The 18,577-nt window shown below is 39.0% G+C and overlaps 1 protein-coding gene across 1 annotated transcript in view; it reads left to right on the forward strand.

Annotated features, from left to right (window-relative positions):
- The window catches only part of STK39 (serine threonine kinase 39), a 109,216-nt gene that overhangs the window by 393 nt on the left and 90,246 nt on the right, over positions 1–18,577 (forward strand). The window lies entirely within an intron of this gene.

Genomic DNA, 18,577 nt, shown 5'->3' on the forward strand with positions numbered 1-18,577 from the left:
CGGCCCGGCCCGGCCGAGGGTGCTGCCGCTGCCGCCGCCCCGGGGTGCATCGTCAGCCGCCGCCCCGGTGGCTGCCGCCTCAGCCCTGACCCGCCGCTCTGCGCTGGGACCTCGACAACTCTGCAAATGCGCTCTCTGTGCTTTGTGTGTGTGTGTCTGTGGATGCACACGTGTGCATGCATCCGCTTAGATTACTCTGCATTTTTCCGGTGGTTTCATGGGGGAGGTAAATCTCACCCCTAGATCTGCTACTATCGCGGTGACTTCCTTTTAATTTTATTTTTATATACATATATATTTAAACCCTTTCCTCTTCTCCCTCACTGTTTAGTCTTGCTCCCGTCTCCTTGTGCCCCTCGGCCCAGCTCCCCATGTCCGTCGGTGGCACATAAGGCCGGGGGGGATTAGAGCTTCGTTTCACCCCAGCCAACCTGCTTTTCTCCCGGTTTGCCGTGTGAGGTTTAACCCGTCTGCCGCCTCCCTTCCCGAGTCCCTGTAGGTAGGGCGCTTTCTGGTAGTGTGCTTCAGTGCTTTGTTCATGTGTCCAGCTCATGCAGATCAGATGTGTTCGGTCTCCATCCCCTATATTTGGATTGGATTATTTTGAATTTTGCTGTGTGAAAAGGTGACTGTTGTTAACAGTATGTGTGATGGAAAGTTTTTCATCTCCTGACCTAGGTGTTGCTTGTTGCTAATGAACTACTTTGGGAAAACTCGCTTTTATTTGTATGTAGCATTCTAAACCTCCAGCAAATACTGCAGATGGCAAAGGCCAGCTCTAAGACTGTGATTGCTATTGCTTATGAATGAGGCCACTTAAATGAAAAAAAATCCAGAAGTCTTGCCTGCTCGTGCTGTTGGTTGTCTTCAGCATTACACACCAATTGCTAATTGTCGTCAGGCTGATGACAACCAGAACTGCATGTTATTGGTCTGGGTTGCAAGTTGGGTGTACTCAGCTTCTTCATTAAGCTTTTTATTTTCCACAGACAGAAACAAAATAGCTGAGAAAAGTACTTCTTCCTTAAAATAGGATGGCTTGCTGTTGACCCAGGTGGTGCCTTTGCGTTTCTGTTTGCACTTCCTAGGCTGTGAAAAGGGGCTGAGGAGGGATGAGGGTTCAGGTTTCTGGAGGTGGCTGGCGTGGACCAGACTGGTGCTCAATGTCAAGCGAGTGCTGCCAGTGGAGGTCCCCCACGGGTGTGGGTTTACTGGCCAGAGGACTTTGTCTTACTTGGTCTGGGGAATGGATCAAATTTAGCCAAGTGGAAGTGATTCTACTAGCATAAGCTATGTCTTTGCTGAGGAGTAAATTCCTCTTCTAAGGTAAAAAAGGCCTCAAAAGTGTTGGATTAATCCTGGTCTAGGGTGTGACATGGGTCATATGAGTTATTTAAGTAGTAGTTATTTTCTTTTGCAGTACCTGTAGGATGTCTGGGTGAGAGTTTAATTTGGAAACTTCCCTCCCCGCCCCCCAAGCTTGTATCTTTTGATATGTAAAATGTATTTCTAAATATTTATGTATAAGCATACATCCATTGTACAGGTGGATGCTAAATCAGAATAGCAAATAACTATCTTTAGAGAAACTTTATTGCTAGTTACCTACTGGTGCTATTAAATGTTGATACTATTTCTTTAACTGAAGTGAGTGCCTAGTGAGGAAATTGAGGTCAGGTTATATTGAATCAGATTCTTGGACACACTGAACTTGTCTGACTTCAGTTGAGCTTTCACTAAGCTTAGGTTGCTTATATGATTTTCAAACTCACTGAGATTTATTTTGTACCACTTAAAAATCTTTGTGCTTAGTCAAATATGTATTTTTTCTTTAACACCTTGTATTTGGTGTCTTAACTGATAGGAGACCTACTATGAGATTAAATTTAGTCTTGATACTATTAAAATTAGTAAAAAAACCCAACCAAACACACCCTACCCCACTTCCTCCCTCAAAACCCTCTATACATTCTATGTATTTCACCAAACGTGGACATGTTGGATGAATGTTGTTGGTTTTAATGAACCTAGTGAGGGACTCTTAAAGCATCTTTTTTCTACCTGAGGGAGGAGAGAATGATACAGTCTGAACTTGGTTCAGCAGCAATTTATATCGCTTTGCATTGGCCATGCCAGGGTTAATTGCATTGTGAACATGAGTAGTTACCACTTGCTGAAACAGAGCCGTTCACCTCTGGAAAAATGATACAGCTTTTTTTCCTTTTCTGTCCATTGCTTCCTTCGTGATGGTTGGGAGGTTCAAGTGCCTGTTAAAGAGAAAATGCTGGCTTTAAGCACTGCTTCTTATGAGATGTTATTCCAAGTTTGCTTTATTTTTGAGATGGCTAGCCAGTCCTCTGTAAACTCTTGATGTGCAGTTTCATGATACATTTAATCTGCTTTAACAGGCTGCTGTTGAAAGGATCACATTGATCTGACAGAGAACTGGTTCTTCTGCTGGGTCAGTTTTCTGTTGGATCAGGTTCCCTATTTGACTTGCTGCATGGCTACCTGACTGATAGGTCTGAAGCAAGGAAGAGGGTCTTCCATTAATGCCTATATACAAATCTTTTCTGGAGCAGGAAGAAACCATTCTGATTGCTATCTGTAAATGTATAGGGTAGAGAGTTAAGAGAAGAGGAAATTCTTACACTAATTCAGATTGATGCAAGCTGTCCCTACACCAACCCATTTCGAAGTTAGAAGGGGATTCCTAACTGTTAGGACAGGAAGATCCAAAGCAACCTTCTGGTAGGAGTTACGGAGTTACAGAGATAAGAACTGTAATTGCTATTAAGGGAGGGCCAGATTTAATTTAGTAAAGACCTGGGAGATCTCTTTCTGTGATTTCAGTGCATTAAGTTAAAATGTGCAGTGGATTTTAATGTATGTGCTGGGTTTTTTTTGTAAGCTGTGTGTAACAGATTAAAAAAAAGCTAATAAAGGCATTACTGAGAGAGATGTTCTTATTCAGTTTGGGTTTATAACCAAGTTTTCTGAATAAAATAACTGAAACAGATTTCTCTGAATTTGTCACTTACACGTGTGAGGTTTTTTCCTCTTCAGAAGCAATATAAATCTTCACAGAACAAATGTTTAAATGGTAATCAACGTAAAATTCTGAAAATTGGATAGTGGTAAAATTGTATTTGTACCTTTCACATTGTAATGAGCCTTACATCACATGGATGAGACAAAGCAGCATTAAATCTCAGGGGGTTTTTTTTGTGTTGTTTTGGTTTTTTTTGGTTTTGTCTTGTTTTTAAAAAGTTTTCTTAAATTGATGTGAACAAGTGGCTTTGCCTTGTTTTTGGAAAACTACGTTGGATGTTGATGTTCTTCTGCTGGATGTAACTTAACATTTGTCAGCCTGCACTGGTAATTGTGGAAGGAAGGTTCTGTTATGGAGAAGACATGGATTATTTTGTGATTAGGCTGGGTGCTTGCTTTCATTATAAAATTATATTTTTATCTCTTCTGCTGCAACTGACATGGAAAATTAATTTGATTAGAAACCAGCCATAATTAGTTGGAAAATAAAGGGTTACTTCCATGTGATGGATTATCTATATTGGTTGCAACTCATTAAAAAAGTTACCTTAGTTGAACTGAAGCTTTCATGTAGTTTTGCCTTTCTAACTTTGAGCTCAAAATTATCTTGTGGTTTGTTGCCTCACAAGGTGCAGTGTTGCCAAGTCAAATGTGTTGGGGTTTTGAGTAGAACAAGTTATCATTCGAGACTGTTCTGCTGATTTTATAGTTCTTATTGTAAGTGGCCTGTGAGCCACTCTTTCGTTAATAGCTCTGGGGTCTTTGTTGGTGTTTCTATGGTATGTTATTTACTTTTTTTCTTTCCTCCCCTGCTGCATGTGTATTGCTAATGGCTCTTTGTCTGACAGAGAATAGACTCTCCTATATTTGTTGTTATCAGACATCTTTGTAGGGAGGTCTCTGATTTTGATGCTCAGGAACTGATGTTCAAGTTTGTAAGCATGGTGTATGCTGTTTTAGAAAGCCTCTCTATAGTTAGAGGTGACATTACAGTTCTGTGTTCTGTTAATTAGACACTTGTGTCTCATTCACACTTTCCAAAATTTCTTACCCCTATGTGTAATCAGGATTGTTTTTTGAGTGGGAAAAAAAAATAGTTGAAGGGTTTTCTTTTGCAGTAGTTTTTATGTATATGCTGCAAATTAGATCAGACTGTGCTCAGTGAAATATCACACAATAGCAGCTAAAGCTGTGGAAAACTATGATACTTGCTCTTGCAGAGATTTATTTCCAAAACCCCTATAATTCTTGCATAAGAAGCTGCATAATTTCATAAGTAATACTTAACACTACTGAAGAACTTTATACTAAAACTTTGTGTAAAAAGAAAGATGTACCTGCCTTAATCCTGCTCCAGAGCAAATTCTATTCTTTACCAATAAATCTTAAAAGTTACCACAGTAGCTAACCATATTGTACATGCACTTATTAAATATATCCTTCATAACATTAATCATAACTCAGTACAACTGTAGCTTGACAGGAAGAGTTTATTATTTTGTAAATTAAAATTTTATGTTTTGAGAAGTAATTGGTCAAGATTTTCTGTCAGCTAATAACCATTTGAAGAAACTGTAGAATTGTTAAATCCCCATTTAGTATTTTAATAAGGAGTGGCTTTTAATTCAGTTGTCAGAGTAAAGATGGTCATGGTGCAATTTAAAAATACCTTGTAGAACACTCACAGTGCTGTGCTGCTAATGAGGCTGTGCAGAGCTTGTAGTTGTTAATTATTTGCCTTGTCTCCACATGACAGTAATAGTGTTGGGAAAGGGAGCTCTGTCTTGGGTTTTTTTGAATGAAAATGAACTTTATGCATTAGAAATAACCAGACTGGAGACAAGGCTGTAGTTTTCATTGCTTCAAAGAGGTTGGGCTTTGTAAGTGATTCAGTGATCAAACTTTGTTATATAATTTAGTGACTTTTTGAAAAAATTTAACTCATGCAATTGGAATTCAGACTTGTCAGGAAGAAAATTAATTATATTTTACAAGAACCTGAATGGTGTGAAAATAGCTTCCCCCCCCCCCCAAAAAAAAAAAAAAAAAAAAAACTTGCTTTGGGTTTCTTGTAATTGCAAGTAACTAGCAAATAAAGCTTATTTTAAGGTTAATTTGTTAACTGGAAGGGTAAAGGAGCATAATCAACACATCAGGCAGTTGGCTGGTGCTATGTAAGGGTAATTTACAGAAAGTATGCTATGCTTTCCTGCTCTTGGAATCTGCCTAGCTCTTTTATGCTTGGCCTTCTTGTGCCTATGCTTTCTCTCTCCCTCCATCCAAGTTCTTCCTACAGATAAGGTCCAAAAGCTCTGAGACCTGGAAAGTCCTGGCTCCACAGGAGTTGCTTGAGTGCTAGAAGAGGAGCAGTTCTGCTGGTGAGCGTGTGGGAATTTGAAGGGATTGCATGATTTTCATTCTCACTAAGCCTTACAACAGCAAGGCTTTGTATCTTCAAAGTAGAATCACCGCTTGTAACCAGCATTGTAGTTTGATAGCAGGGGCCAAGTTCAGACCTGGGAGAGCAATTTTAGGTTGGGTAATGTGTTGCTCTGAAACATTAGAACTGTTTTACTTTTTTTTTTTTTCTTTCTTTCGGTGAAGAATCATTTTTCCTTAGGTTAGAGACCAGTTGTTCTTTTCCAGAATATGCTTGTCAAATGGAGCTTCTCTTTGTTAAATGGAAACAAAACAACATCTGTTCTGATTGGCTTGAGGGTAAAAAACAGTGAGCTCTTCATGCAAAGGAGAAGTGGGTGGCTCATATAGTGGCTACGTGTATAGGCCATATTTCATTTTTTATGTGACCCTTTTGGTTCTCTCTCTCTTCCCCCTTCGCCCCTTCCAAAATAATTCAGAACTATAAGGCGCCAGTAGGTAGAAACTGGTTTTATATCCGATAATAATAGCAATTCTTGGCTGGCATTTAAAGAATGGACCTTAAAAATGAAGTTAAGTTAGTTACTCTTGTTAACTTGGGTTTGCTGAAGTCACTGGGATACTGCTGAGCAGCAGCAGCAGAGGAGCAATCTATTTGCAGAACTTGGAAGATAAATATGTCACTAAGAAATTTACTTGTGCTCAAAATTAAAAGTGAGATTTCCACCCCCCCCCAAAGAAAATCACACATGACAGAAATTGATACTGCTTACCCTGTGTAAATAAATAATTAGGTTTTTGAATGAGTGGATTTTTATTTATTTCTGCCTTTTGCAGCACAGCCTTGCTGCTGGGATGAAATCCTGACAGCTCTGCTAGATTTCACTGTTTCTTGCTATGTTTGAAGGTCTTTGGGTGTGTGTAAGGGTAGCATGGTTGAAGCTGGTGGGTGTAATCTTATCATCAGGCAGTGGCAGAATGAAGCAATGCTGGTATGAAATCCCTGAGAGAAGAATTTGCTTTAAAGCTTTTCTTTTCACTCCTTACATCAGCCTCTATATGCATTGTACTAGGTTCTGTGTGGTTGTGCGATGAACTCCATAATGGAAGCAACCAGTACATGTTGAATGGTTGTCTCTTGCCTTCTTTTGTGGGGTTTGGCTGCTGGGTTGTGTGGTGGTGGTGCAGCTCTTCTTTCTACCACCTGCTTCCTCCTGCACAGTGTTTCTGGCTGGAGACCATGCCATGGTATTTAACAAGTGCCTGGGGGACTAGGAGTGCTGGACTAAAAAGATGTGGAAAAAAAACCCAAACGCTGCCCTGGGACAGAAAAAGTAGTAATGAGAAAAAACAGGGAGAGGATACAGGGAGAAACAAGAAATCATGTGGTACCTGACAGTGCAGGAGGAACCTAATTTTTCCTGGAACTGCTGTCAAGTCAGAGTTACTTTATGAGAGTTGGTTGCCTTCCAGGAGAGATAGCTGGGGGGTGGCAGTAAAGGGGAAGAAGCTTAATCTTCATGGAGAAGCGTGCATGCTTCCTGGCAGTTAGGTAGACTTCAGCTGACTGGTGACTGTTTTGTAGAAAGTTTCCATGGCAGTGGTAAGATGCTGACAGTGCTGATGAAGGTGGTGGGTTTTTAAAGAGTCCCTCTGAACAACTCCCAGGTGCTATATTCCAGGGCTGCTGTTTGTGACAGTCTTGCTGCTTGCTCCTGAGAGAAGCTCAGTGAAAAGTTTGAACACTGTTCTTTGTTTGTTAGCTGAAGTATTAAGTTTGTGGCATTGGCGGAGTTAATACTTCCAGTCCTTTGCCCCTAGGTATTTGACTAGGTATGCAACTTTACTCAACAGTTTGGTGAAACCCCAGTATGATAAATTAGCTGTCTCCATTAATCCTTTGTCTTTATGATTAAGAATTTCTGAATAATTTTATTAGCCTAATTATTCCTGTGGATGTCTAACTGCCTCTGAGGTATTCTTATCAGAAGTAAAATATAGGTGAAATATGAGGATGTCCTATAAGGCTGATGTAATTATTATGTTACATAGCTTTTAAGCTGAGCTATGCTAACACAGTTAAAGAGAAATGAGGTCTAGAAGCAGACTGAAAATTGGAAGCTTTTCTGTGTTCCTAGTCATTCTTTCAGTAGTGTGAACTTATTGATCTTGACCTTCGAGACCTTTGTCGAATGTCTGAGGGTTTTCTTAATAGGAACAAATAATTATTATAGATGTAAGTAAACTATGTGCCAAGTATACCTGCTTCAGGGTAGTGGTACAAAAATAGTTAATTTAACTGACCAGAAAAATGTTGTGTATTTACTTATTGATCATGGTTTCTGTCCTGTAGGAGTAAGATGGACAAGATCATAAGCTTGAGCTATTGCTTTAGACTTCTGAGAAGAAACATACTCAGATTCAGAAGGATCACAATTCAGTTATAAAGTTGCTTTTCCCTTCTCACTTCTTTGCTTCAAAGGCATTTTATTACAGGGACTGAATTTAAACTTATAATTTATTCCTGTTAGTGTCTTTTGCTTCCAGCCCCTGAGCCACTTCAGACTAGTAATAGGAACTTCATTAGAATTAGATTAGAACCACCTGATGAAAATTTGATTATATGATAGCATTTTTATTGCTCCAACTCTTCCATTGTTTCACGAGAAGCAGGATGAGAAAAAGGTAAGTTTTTTGCTTATAGTGTGTGGCCATGATGGACTCAAATTCTAGCAGGCACATTCTGTTGGGGTGAACTAGCTGAAGATGCTTTGTAGCTCAACACTGCAGTATTAATTAGAGATCTTCATGACAGTGCAGTAGCAATACTGCCTTTGTTTTGGTAGATTGCTGTTCTTCATTCTCGGAAGAGAATGATGCACTATGTGGCGACATCCGGAAGACTTGGAAAATATTGCATTCATGGTATTAGAATTGTTCCAAGTGTTTACTTTCAAACTAAATGAGAAACAGTAAAATATGCCAGCTAAATCAACACCAGCATTTGTTTATAGTGCTACTTTAGAAACGAACAGTAATTCTCTTTTAACAGCTTTTTTTCTAGGCAGGAAATCTGGTTCAGCGTAGTAAACCTTCAACTTATCCTGCTTGTATAAGGTGGAGTGAAGCAGAATTCTTTGGAGTTCATATGATACCCTGGTGGTGTGGTTTAACCCCAGCCAGCAACTAAGTGCCACGCAGCTGCTTGTTCACTCCTTCCCACTTGCAGTGAGATGGGGAGGAGAATTGGGGGGGGAGGGAGTAAAACTTGTGGGTTGAGATAAGAATGATTTAATAACTAAAGTAAAATAAAATATAATAATAACAATCATAATAAAATATAATAATTGTAGTGAAAAGGTATATAACAAAAAGAAGAATAAAACTCAGAAAAGACAAGTGATGCACAATGCAATTGCTCACCACCTGCTGACCGATGCCCAAGCAGTCATCTGCCCCCAGCCAACTCCCCCCAGTTTATATACTGAGCATGATGTTCTATGATACGGAATATCCCTTTGGCTAGTTCTGGTCAGCTGTGCTGGCTATGCTCCCTCCCAGCTTCTTGTATACCTGCTTGCTGACAGAGCATGGGAAACTGAAAAATCCTTAGCTTAGGATAAGTGCTACTTAGCAACAACTAAAACATCAGTGTGTTATCAACATTATTCTCACACTAAATCCAAAACACAGCACTGTACCAGCTACTAGGAAGAAAATTAACTCTATCCCAGCCAAAACCAGGACACCTGGTAAGGTAACTTTTGGCCTCACAGTGAATAGCAGATAACAAGTTCTTGTGTAGTTGTGCAGAGCCATTTCCAGTGTGAGTTTTGCCTTCCAGGTGTCAAGATTTGTATGTATATTGAATAATGGTTTCTGTACTGATGATGAAACAACAGGGAGAATGAAATTATCACAATCCATGTTTCTTTTCTGAAAATATTTTAACTAAAAATTAGATCTTTCAGTTCATCTTAGGGGGAAAAATATCTGGCCATGTAATGTAATAGAGTATTTAAAGACTGTAATAGAACATAAGATAGGAAAGGGGTTTTGTTTTTATTTTGCATTTCATTAGGAAGAACTGGTTCTGTATTAAAAGAGTGCTGGAGAAAGAAGTAGTTTCCTTACATCTGTGAACTTTGAAGGAAAAGCTTTATTTCTGAGGCAGTGTCATGCACCTATATTTGGTATAAGATGCCATTGCTATTGTAGAATAGGGTTCAAATTAACTGCTAGGTTAACTTTTTTCTTCCTTAATACAAAAAGGTAATTTACTTTGATTCTGTGCCCCCCTTCCCCCCCTTATAGATCTTTGTTACATAGGCAGCTGTAGCTCAGAATAGCTGTTTCTTCCAGATATGTTATTCAGAGTATGTTACTCTAGGGCTTTTCTTTGTGGTGTTCTGAAAACTCACAGCTGAATGAGGTTCAGACAGGCAGGTAAGAAGGAGACAGGAAACAGCAGAATCCTTAGTCCTGCTGGTCATGTCTCAACTTGGACAAACTAAACCTGTTCAGGGAGTCTCTCTTAACAGAGATTTTCCTCGTCTTTGTGCTTCAGGCGTGAGCCTGCAAAACTTCAGCTGTCTGTGGCCGCAGACTTGATTAAGGGATTGGATCATCTTTCATTTGAGGCCGAGAGCTGGGACTATGCAGTCTGGAGAAAAGAAGGCTCGGGGATCTTACCAATATGTATAAATACATGATGGGAGGGAATGAAGAAGTGGGAGCCAGACTCTTCTCAGTAGTGCCCACAGACAGGACAAGAAGCAATGGACACAAATTAAAAATGATGAATCTCAATCTTAACACAAGAAAACATACTGTGAGGGTGATCAAACACAACAACAGGTTGTCTGGAGAAGTTGTGGAGCTTCCATCTGTGGAGACACTGAAAACCTGGCTGGGCAACCTGCTTTAGCTGACCCTGTTGGAGCAGGGGGATTGGACTAGATGATTTCTAGAGGACACTTTCAACCTAAATGATTCTGTGGTTCCATGGTTTGAAACAATTTTATTGGTGGTCTGAAACAGCAGAAAAATACTTGGTTGGGGCTTTGTTCTTTAAAAGAGCATCTTAAATTTAGGAAGCAAATCTGACAAAAGTGTACCTGCTAACAGAAAGGCAGATTTGGAGAATATTTGTGGATTACAAATTGGTCCCACATTGGAATTTCATTAGTGTCTTAGTTATGTCTATGTCTGTAAATTTCTGGTGAAATGGGAGCAGATAAGGGGAGTGAATCAGTTAATGTTGAGGCCTCTACAATATATTTGGGTTTGGAGTTTTACTTCGAACAAGATACACACTAGTTCCTTGGACAAAACATCCTAGCTGTCCTTGTTTTGTGAAAATATCTGAAGACTGGTCTGAACCATTGCATCTTTCAGGGGTTAGAACATGTTTCTGCTGGAGCAGAACTTCCAGTTCAGGTTCCTGCAAAAGGAGTTTATTTTGCACACACAAGAGCTGCTCTGCAAAGCAAACTAAAGCTCTGTGAGGAAGATCAAGGAGAGGGTATTTGCTTGTTTGCTCTAAACCAAAATGCAAATGTACAGGCAACCAAGTAGTACTAAGTGCAGGTTGATGCTCTTTGAATTTCCCTCTGAGTTCAATTACTTTATCCTCTGTCAGTTATTTCTCTGTTTTTTCTACTGTCCTGAAATTTTTAATTTCTCTTGTGTCTGATGGGAGGCTTTGCCCCTGAGTAAGAACTGCATCCTGATACATGTATTTTTAAATTGTATTGTTGGTCTTATAACAGTAATACTTCAAGTATTAAAAACATTCCTGTGAAACTCTTGTGTTGACTGTTTGCTCTAGGATAAAACTCTAGACCCTTGAAACAACAAATTTGGATACAAAATTTTTAAGGAAAGAATGATTTCAGCTTTCCCTTTATCTTCTAGATAAGCTGCTTTGGTTTAAATTGAGATTTATTACCTGATGTTCTTTTGTTGTGCAGCTGAGTGAATGGTAAGGAAGTTTATTTTAGCAACTTTTCAAATGAATGTAGGAAAAAAGCTATTTTTTGATGGTGCACGTATCTGAGTGAAGTGTTTATGCTTCTTCAGGTCAATGAAGGAAAATGAAATGCCCTTGCTGATATGCTTTCTGGATGGCTAATTAGGTAGAGGAGGATCTCTCAGATTTCTTGTAAAAACCCCCTCTGCTACAAAAGCCCTGGAGATTTTGCTTTTTCTTTTTGATAATGGATAGTTTGAAGTGATGTGAATGATGTGAAAAATAAACTTTTGGATTAACCTGGTAAGAATAAATTTATAATTCTCCTAAACCCAAGCAAAATTCACCTAGTTTTATGAAACCCTGTAAAAAGAGAAACTGTCGAGACCTCTTACACATACTTCAAGGTTTTTTCTTCCGTGTAACTATGAATGATGAGAAAAAGTTTAAAATAAAAGAAAAATTGAGACCTGTTAGGTCATTTATGTAGTCTTTCACCTAACCACAGCATATTAAAACAGCAAGAAACTGTCTTTGTTTTACACAGGTGTTCTTTTGTATGGCTTTTGGGTCTGTGAATTTGATTGCAAGTTTTTGGTACAACTGTAACTAACAAAAAAAAAAAATCTGAATAAAGAGGTTTACATTATTACCTGAAAATCTGACCTACATTGTGAGGATGAATGGATAATAACATGACAGACAAAACCCATTTTAGTGTTTGTAATAAATTCTTAAACCAAGTTGTATCCTTCCCTTCAACTGTTTTTCATGCCTTCTGTTGGGAAAATGCAGAATGAATAGGGATTTGTTGAATTCATTAACATGGAGTCCAGTACATCCACATTTCTCCTTATCACACAACGGCACCAATGTGATTGTACAACAGGAGCTGATTCCTGCCTGCAGTGTGCCAGCAGGGTGGCTGTGCAGCACAGCTGTGCTGCCGACCATGCTGCAAGAGCAGTGGAAGCGTGGGTGAAAAAGCCTACTGCAAGTTCTTTGGCTTTTACTTTTTCTGTTTCTTCTTCCCTGACAAATTTGCAGTGTGAGTGAAGTTGGATTCTTTTTTGTTTTGCAGATTACAAAACTGATTACAAAACTAATGTTAACTGGAGAAGGGCTCAGTTGCCTCAGAGCTTTTCTCCCCCCACAACCTGTGAGCTAGTTTAACAGGTAATAATACCTCTTACACATGTGCCATTATTACCTGTGGCTCAGTTCTTTGTTTTGGTCTTCTCAAGAGTCCTTTCAGAGAACCTTTAAAGATGATCCATGCTCCTGCCAGCATATTCTTTTATATCATCTAACCTAATGACAACCTAACAGAGAAGATCTTCCTTTTTTTTCCCCTAGGTGCTGTGCTCAAATTTATTTATTTATTTAGTTAGTTAGTTATTTTTTTTTCATGCCCAAAGAAAGGTGTTCCTTTAAATCTCTTTAAGTAACGGACTGTTATGTGTAATGGTACTCATTGTTCAATGGCACACGTATCTTCTAGACCATAAGTTTGGTGAATTCACAAGTTACTTTTATATATTGATGTGAAAGTGGAGGCATTTTAGGTGTTCATTAGGTGAGTACAGCTAAGCAACCTCTTTGCTCTCTGACGTGATATATGCTATTTCTTGATGGCATTGAATTCCTAATTCCTGTTCTGCAACTTTTGTAAATTATAGTAAAATTAATATTGAAACGTTGTATATTTTATTTTACTCTTACGCATAACACCTTGTTTCACTTTTTTCTTTTTAACAATGGCAGCTCATATGGAAGGTAACGTGATTGAGAGGAGAGATCATTCCAGGTATAGAACTTGACTTTTCACTGCTAAGTTCAGTTTCATACTCTTTAGTTCATTAAGCTCTTAAAATGCCGTGTTTTAGATTACTTCATAATCACAATCTTGGAAAAATGATAGTGAAGGGAGTATAAGTGGACTAGGTATATAGTGATGATAAGATACCCCAAGCAGACCTGAAAATCAGGGGACTTGTGAGGAAGATGTTAAGTTCTGCAAACTGGAACAGAGATACTTTGTTTCCATGTCACATTTGATGCCCATTTAAATTGATATAGGGTAGGTTTTAAGTAGCATATTTTAGGAGAGATTTGATGTGGTTTGGGGTCAGAACTGAATGTTTTTACCTTGTTCACTTGTTTGTTTTAGGTTCAGCTGTATTTCTTAAGTTGTCTCTGTGTGTTGGTTCTTCTCCCCCCATACCCTTCTTTTTTAGCACACATGAGCAGGATAATTTTGTGGTGTGTGAGAAGTGAATTCTGCACAGGAGGATAATATCTATTTACTCCCAAGAATCTGTTAGTCAGGCTTATCAGTCTTTAGGGATCCTTGGCAGAGTGATGCTGGCACTAAAACGTAGTTACAATTAAAGCTTTATTTTCTTAACAAGATATTATGATTAGTATAGCACAGAACTTATGATTAGAATGGCACAGGATTTCTACAAGCAGAATCAATATAGTACAATTTATAAGCAGTGTAATACAGAATTTATAATATGACTTAACTTACGATTTCTAATCACCTAAGTAATACGGAATTTATAATACAACTTATTATTTCTAATCACTTGGACCCTCTGCAGATTGGGTCAAATCTTAGTACGTGGTGCTGTATCAATATAACAGTCATAATCTAGACTCAAAAATAATATGAAAGCATATGAGTCACTCAATCCTTGGAGGAAGCAGATGACAGTGGAGGCATCCCTGGCCACCAGGGTCATGGGTCTCCCTGTCCAGCAGCAGATCCAGTCCAAGTTCCCCACTCAGGACTTGTAACTGTTTGATTTTATGGACAGTGCTCTGTGTGCTGTTATGCTTCCCTTTTCTGTGACAAGGTCATCACCACCACTGGGTTGACTGGGTGCCTGGGACCTTCAAGGCTTGTTAAGGAAGGGAGTAGTCAGGCTGGTGCCCAGGAATCTTGAGGCTGGTAGGGAGGGGAAGAAAAAATCTGTTTTGTTTGTCTACTTGGTTCATGGGATCTTCAGGGCCTGATAATAAGGGGAAAGGGAATGAATATGTGACCCGCTTAGTCATAGAGAATGGCTGCTTGCCTTATAAAATGGTGTTAGTTATGCTAACCACGTTACCAGGGGTCGGGAGCAATGGGTACCAGTCACACCAGTCTTACCCTGACACTTCCGCAAGGCAAATTTCAGTACTGATGACTGCAAATTCTGAAATAGTGGTGATTGTGGATTTTTTTTATATAAATGTTTTTCACTTATAAATAACACTTCTTGGGAAGATATTGAGATGTGCAGCAGAGCAAAAGGAATTTAATCTTGGGTAGTGTTTATAATACAGGGTTTGCCTAGACAATCTTATTTGAGTTGCTATAGTTCCCTTTCAACTTCTTTATTTAGACAACTCATATATTTTAAATGACAAGTCAGGGAGAAGATAACACCTGCTGAAAGTGGACTGCTTTTGTTTAGGTTTTCCTTACCTGCTGTGGTGCTGACATTTCCTTGGCATGGATTGCTAATGAATGGGAAGATGCTCTCATACCAGTTCTGGAAATGTACCAAGCTCCCTGTGAGCTCCAGGACTAGCATGTAAGAGGACTCAAGGCCATGGAGTACTTAGTTAAAAGATCATTTTGGTGATGACACATGCAGATGGACATTAAACTGCCTGGGTGTTTGGCATCACTCCACTTTCCTTTGCAACACATCTACACTTTTCTTTCAGTGTGTGTTTATATGCTGCTTCCTGTTCAAAGACAGGCAAAAGGAGAAGCATTGTGGTTGCTCTCTGTTTCTGATGCACTTCTCAGAGTTGATCCTCAACTTTGTTAGCACCTGATTTTACCCAAAAGAGTTGAATTCCTTTCTAGGTACCTTCTTAAAAAAAGGGCAGGAACTGTGTTTTTGTTATGTGCCTTATCTTATTTTTGTGATAGGGCTAAAAGTTTTCCAGTGTTGAAATGTGGGGCTGTCAGGTAGGTTGCTAACTGTGTCTCCTGCTGTGGTGTTGTCACTTTAAACACTAATAATGATAGCACAGGGGGATAAAACCATGTTCTGCACTAAATATAGTATATTGGATTGGAAAACTGGGAAGGCAACTGGGATACTGACTGTCTTACTCCTGTTGCTTCAAACGCAACACTGTGTGCAATATATGACATGACTGTATGGGGTAACAGGATGTATTTCTCTAGTAGTGAGGCATGGCTTTATTTCTACTGAACTTCAACAGAATGTGTGATCTTGATCCACCTGTAAGTTATTGTTTCTCCCATGTGCTTAACAAACACAGTGGCTATATTTTTGGTGGTTCATTTATTTTACTTGTTCCAATAGAGTTGCATTAAATAAAGCCTCTCTGATGAACAAACAAACAAAAAAAGAGTCTCTCAGGCTGGGTTTTAACATCAGTAGTTGTCAGTCTCTGTTGTGAGAGTTGGGATGGGAACAAAGGGAGGGGGCAGTCGTGAGGTGGAAGGAGGTAGTGGGCATAGTCTGTGTTTTTAATTTCCTCCCTTTCCAAGCTGTGTGTTTATTGCTAAGTTTACTTGAATCCCCCAAACATAGTTAATGGTCATCCTTGGACTTTCCAATCTGATCTTAGTGTGTTGACAGCACTGTACAAAGCCGACAAGTGCTGAGCTCTGTATGACCCTAGGCGGAATTCTCCTTACCAAGAAAGTGTCTGAAAGAAAAAGCCATCATTTAGGCTGATACTTTATTTAAAAGCTGAACACAGTCACTATTAAATAAACCTATGTCTAATCTAAATATATCTGGTTTCACTTTCTAGCCACAGATTTCTTTAGTGCCTTTGTCAGAGTAGAGCTCTTATAAAATTCTTTTAACCATAACTGGTGGTGATAGCTGATTATTCTTCAGATAAGACAGACATCTCAGAAGAGTTCCTGCAATATAGTGTGTCTGGGCTTACTAGTGGAGGGAAGGAAGACTTTTACGTTTTCCAGATCATCAGTATAGGTACTTGACTTTCTTATACAGTATTGATTTGTCTTATTTCCTGAATAATTAGTTCGTGATTGATAGCTATTTGCTGTACTCTGATGCTAGAAGCCTCTGTGTTCAAGAAAGTAGATTCCTGTTCTCATGTGCTTTTGGCAGAAGAATTTCTTTATTCTGTTCTGCAGATTTGACAGGGAGTTGTAACATAAGAACATAGGAAACCTCAGAATACTTCCTATAATTTGTCAAGCCAAACCACCTGATACAACCAGTCCTTTTACTATTTCAGCAAGGGTGGTGGGTAATAAAGAGAATTGTTCAAAAAGCCTAGTCATTGCCACCTGCACCTGTTTTTCTTGTATGTGCGGTTTTATTGCTAATTGTGAATCCCCTTGCCTTTTTTTTCCTGCATGGAGAATATGATATCTGGTTAATGCTCAAGCTTGGTGTACCTTAGCTTTAATACAGGTTGGCTCAACGCTTGCATAGAAATTCTCTTGTAGATTTTCTATAACACATAATAATTTTGACATGGACATTTAGGCTACTTCTCTAAGACTTCAGTGGGATCGCAGAAGTATTTGTAGACCTTTATCATCTTTGGAGAGGTTTTTCTGGATTGTTTATGCAGCGTGCTTTTGAAAAGTAGTATGGGATAAACTAGACCTCAGAGACTTTGTCTAAGCTAAAAGGTAAATGCATGTCCTGGTTTCAGCTGGGATAGGGTTAATTTTCTTCCTAGTAGCTGGTGCAGTGTTGTGTTTTGGATTTAGTATGAGAATCATGTTGATAACACACTGATGTTTTAGTTGTTGCTAAGTAGTGTTTATACTAAGTCAAGGGTTTTTCAGCTTCTCGTGCCCAGCCAGCAAGAAGGCTGGAGAGGCACAAGAAGTTGGGAGGGCACACAGCCAGGACAGCTGACCCAAACTGGCCAAAGCGGCTTTCCATATGCCCAGTATATAAACTGGGGGGGAGATGGCCTTGGGAGGGTGGATCACTGCTTGGGAACTGACTGGGCATCTTTTGGCAAGTGGTGACCAATTGCATTGTGCATCACTTGTTTTGTATGTTCCAATTCTTTTATTATTATTATTGTAATTTTTTATTATTATTATCATTATTATTTTCTTCCTTTCTGACCTATTAAACAGTCTTTAACTCAACCCATGAATTTTACTTTTTTTTCTGATTCTCTCCCCCATCCCACTGGGTGGGAGGAGTGAGCGAGCAGCTGTGTGGTGCTTAGTTGCTGGTTGGGGTTAAACCATGACAATACAGAACCCAGTGATTCTATAGCCATAATGATGATGTTTTTAAATGTCCAACTGCAGAACAAATTCATTTTGTATAGCTCCATGAAGAGCTAATGAGATTAATTGTTGAATGATGAAAATGCAGAAGTCCTATGTATGGGCATAGATTTCATGGAACACTTCGTGTATTTTTAGTGAACTATGTCATAAACCTAATGGATAGGATAAACAAACTAGCATCCAAGTGAGTTATAAGGGGAGAGATTTCATCCCAGCATGAATTAAGAACACAAAGTGGGCAGGAATTGTTAGTAAATGTATTTACGTGATTATTGTGAAGTTCTTAAGAACACAAGCATTTATGTTGTGTGAAGATGGAGAGAGAAATTATGAGTTCATTTTCTGTGAAGAATTTCAGTTTCAGAAAGATTTAGAGTTTAGTATGGTGGCCTAAATGAGATTTAACGAGCAGATTTATAGCTTACTTTGAATCAATGGAAGTAATATGACAGAAAATGAGTAATACTGAAAGAACTCTGGAGTATTGTGGGGTAAAAAGCTAGAAACCGAAAGAAATTAAAGGTTCTTTTTTCTCTGTTTCTTTACCAAAAGTGTTGCTTTGCCACCAACAGAATTGATTCTTTCGAGACTAAAGAGACTAGTTCTGCACATTACTGCCATAGAATACGTTAAGTACTGATCAGTTCATAACACTTACGTAGTAATGCTGGAAATATGCTACACAGTATTGCATGCAATATACAACATAGCTTTCAATCTTGTATATAAGCACAGATGCTTTGTATGTTATGTAAAAAACCCCACATGTTTTTATGAGTGGAAACCTAAGCTAGATTGCATTTGTGCAGGCACGGTTTATGTGTACTAGTGCATTCTGCTCTATGCAAAAGGAATCCCGCAGTTACATTGGGTATGAGCTGCATTATCTAGGGGACTCT

This window comes from Haliaeetus leucocephalus, unplaced genomic scaffold (genome assembly GCF_000737465.1).
Source record: "Haliaeetus leucocephalus isolate CR32 unplaced genomic scaffold, Haliaeetus_leucocephalus-4.0 Scaffold1, whole genome shotgun sequence".
Classification (NCBI taxonomy): domain Eukaryota; kingdom Metazoa; phylum Chordata; class Aves; order Accipitriformes; family Accipitridae; genus Haliaeetus; species Haliaeetus leucocephalus.